Source organism: Lontra canadensis, unplaced genomic scaffold (assembly GCF_010015895.1).
Source record: "Lontra canadensis isolate GAN:19392208 unplaced genomic scaffold, GSC_riverotter_1.0 scaffold22, whole genome shotgun sequence".
NCBI classification, from domain to species: domain Eukaryota; kingdom Metazoa; phylum Chordata; class Mammalia; order Carnivora; family Mustelidae; genus Lontra; species Lontra canadensis.
Window position 1 is genome coordinate 20,124,330 of NW_022631016.1, and position 3,923 is coordinate 20,128,252.

The 3,923-nt window shown below is 33.8% G+C and overlaps 1 pseudogene; it reads right to left on the reverse strand.

Moving 5' to 3' along the window:
* Window positions 1-2,279: 2,279 nt before the first annotated feature.
* On the reverse strand, window positions 2,280-3,223 carry LOC116870315 (annotated as a pseudogene).
* Window positions 3,224-3,923: the final 700 nt, after the last annotated feature.

Below are 3,923 nucleotides of genomic sequence, written 5' to 3' on the forward strand. Positions count from 1 at the left end.
TAAATTTTGAAATTAGTAATGAAATTAGCAATATATCATTCCATATAGATAGACTCTTTGGGGCATTTATTCAAGAAAGATCATATGTTATTATGGTATATATTCTGGTCTAAAATATATTTAATAAAAAGACATATCTACTCAATTATGTTCTTAAAGTATTTATATCAACTTTTTCTTAGAAATATAAAAATTAATTATGATTTTTATTACCTCTGTCCCTGATTCTCAGGAGATTGGATTTCTTTTAGTTTTTGTTAAAGTTTTATTCTTGATAACATAATTTTATGGAAAAGAAGTTTAAATATATAAGCTTATATGTTGGAAATATTCTTACTGAATGTTTTATGTTTATTTTGATGTTTGGGTTGTTTTTCCTTAGGGGAAAATAAAACTCCAAACAACATACTTTTCAGAGTATATCTATGGTTTATTTTTTAATTTTATTTTTATTTATTTTTATTTCAGTATATAGTTGACATACATTACATAAGTGTCATGTGTACAACACGACATTTCAAGTTTATGGTATAGTCATCACAAGTGTGTCACCATCTGTCACCATACAACACTATTCCAATATCATTGTCTAACTCCCTGTACTGTGCTCTTTATTCTCGTGACTTACTCATTCCATAATTGGAAACCTGTATTTCCCACTCCCCTTCACCCATTTTGCCCATCCCCATCCCCACCCCCTTCTCTCTGGTAGCCATCAGTTTGTTCTCTGCATTTATAGGTCTGATTCTGCGTTTTCCTTGCTTGTTTATTTATTTGTTCTTTAAATTCTATGTATGAGTGAAATCAAATGGTATTTGTCTTTCTTGGTCTGACTTATTTCACTTAGTGTGTGGTTATTCACCATCCATGCGGTTGCAAATGTATCTCATTCTTTTTTATGGGTGCATAAATTATATATTATATATATATATATATATATAATCTTCCTTATCCATTCATCAATCAATGGGCATTTAGGTGATTTCCATATCTTGCCTATTGTAATAATGGTGCAGTAAACATAGGGGTGAATATATCTTTTCAAATTAGTGTTTTCATTTTCTTTGGGTAAATACCCTATAGTAGAATTGCTGCATCAAATGGTATTTCTACTTTCAATTATTGAGGCATCTCCATACTGTTTTCCATAGCGGTTGCACCAATATGCATTTCCACCAACAGTGCATGAGGGTTTCTTTTTGTCCACATTCTTGACAACACTTATTTCTTAACTTTTTTATTTTAGCCATTATGACAAGTATAAGGCGATAGCTCATTGTGGTTTTAATTTGCATTTCCTTGATGATTAGTGATGTGCATCTTTTCATGCATCTGTTGGCCATCTACATGTCTTTTTTGAAAAATAGTAAAATGTATGTTCAAGTCTTCGGCCCTTCTTAATTTTTTAAATTTATTTTTAAGTTTTTTAGAATTATGCATATTCTTTCTTAGTCAATAAGAGAGTTCTGATTAAGAACAGGTTACTATTAACCGATATGCCTTCATTTTCACTGACTATTTTTTTTTTTCAAGAGATTTATTGTGGTTTCTGATGTTGTATCTGGTATTCTATAACAACACATCACACTAAGGGCTTACTATGCAGCTTTGAACGAGCAAAGAGGTTTTTTGTTTGTTTGTTTTTTCTATCTTGCATATCATCTTCAGTCCATCAGGAGTTGCTTCCTGCAGCTCTGCAATGAGAAAGAGCCTGAGATGAGTCCAGGAAGACTCAGTGGAGACATAGGCTGCAATTGATAGTCACATCTGCCACAGGGGCAGAAAGGAACATGTATGGTAGGGTGACACAGGACTAGTCTAAAATAAGCCTAAATTGAATCAACACTTTTATGCTCTGGATCATATTAGAGTAAAATCAAAGAGTAATATCATAGGAGACATTAATCTTTAAGATATTCTTTCAAAATGGGACACCTAGGTGGCTTAGTCAGTTAAGTATCTGCTTCATCTTGAGTAGATCTCCCCATCCTGGAATCAAGCCCTGCATCAAGCCCTGCATCAAGTCCTGAATCAGGCTCCTTGCTCAGAAGGGAGTCTGCTTCTCCCTCTCCTTCTGTCCCTTCTTCCCGCCCCCACTCCTGCTCACTCGCACTCTCTCAAGTGAATAAATAAAATCTTTTTTAAAAAAAAAATGTTCTTTCAAACTGTCAGAATAAAAACATTAGACCAAGGTATTTTTATAATTAAATCATTCATTTTTTTCACTCATAGGTTATATGAATACATATTGAAAATAAAAGACTATTATTTAATTTAAGCTATGTTACCATTATATAGATCCTATTTAAACATGGGTTATTTATAGTAATAATGATCCATATGTTACTGGAGCAGGAGCTTTATAATTCCAAATGTAATAATCAGAAGAAATTTGTTTCCACTATGTACTTATTTTTGGTTTTTCTGATGCAGAAACTTGAACTAAATGCTGATCCGTGTAACAACCAGTGAATGAATGTATAATCTAAGATTCTAAAGTGAAGTTTTAAATATGCTGTACCTCCAATCCAAATCTGGTCAAATGGATGCTTCTTATGACTCTTGGCTCCAAAAGTTACAGTTCCAGAAGGACTAATTTCCATTGATCTGAGGAACTTGTATCCAATAATCCAGATCAATATAAGCTTTTCTCTTGAAATACTTCAAGCTGGCCAAAACTAACTTTGCATTCCACATGTGTAATTGAACCTTTATTATAAAAAGATACATGAGCTTCACAGATTTTAAAATTATTTTTGACACTTTTGTGACGTTTTAAATTAACTGTTATTTTTACTTGTACTTCTTCCTCTTTCATTCGGAAAAAACAACAACAACAACAAAAAAAAAACCCCACAATTGGAGGAACAGTGACCTGGAAAGTATAGTAACATAAAGGAAGGAAAGGAAAACACTCTTCCTCTAAAAGAAGAGTGAATGGAAATTTGTAAGGTACGCTAAGTGCAGAATCATGCATTGCATCAATGCTACTACAAGTCAGAATGCCAAGGTCAAGAGAAGTCACACAAGGATGAACTAGAATATTCTGAAGTGGAGATCCATTGGTGGGGAGACTCAAGCTGATGGTAATGTTTGGCAGGACTCTTTCTAAATCACATTTGCAAATGATAGCTCCAAAGACTTGCCTTGTATCTGCTATAACCTATTTATCATATTGCATGGATTTTACCTTTTCAGTGATAGAAATAGAAACTGTGGTTTTCCTTTGTAGGTTCTAACTTTCCAGGCTGGCTGCTTTTATGGATGCATCACAGAAACAAGACTAGCACTATCCAGTGAGTTCTGTAGGTTGGCATCCAAGAAAATTCCAATGGACAATTTTGTAGAAGTAAATCAGGCAGTTGGTTCAATTTTGTATTTAGCTCAGTGTCTTTTTTCTGTTCCAAGTAAAAAATATATATATATCTATTTTACCTCTAAAAGAAAAGAACCTTGTGAAATTCCACTAATTCTAATTAATGGTGGATGAGGAGATACAGCTTATTCAACAGTGGAACATAAACATATATCATGTTATTCTTCAGAAAAGCAACAACTTGCCAGAGTTCTCCATCTCTTAGACCATAACAGATGTTTTATTGTATGTGAACCAATTATCATGACTCTGTATCAAGTTCTTATCATCATCCAACAATCTAACTTCAAAGAGTAGTGCTTTAAGAAAGGGACCATCTTTGGGAATAGGCATATAATTTACTCCATTGAAGACCTTGGCTCATTTTCCAAGAGTGGGATATCATCTGGAGAATCTGATGGTGCCACAATGTGGAGATCCTGGTTTATGGCTATAAGCCACACTGTCCACTGAGCCCAGGTAAGCCACTAAAGCATTAGCTCATCCCTGAGGTCACCAAGGAAAAAGGACACAGACTGGCCTTCTCAGATGGACTATTACCAGAAGA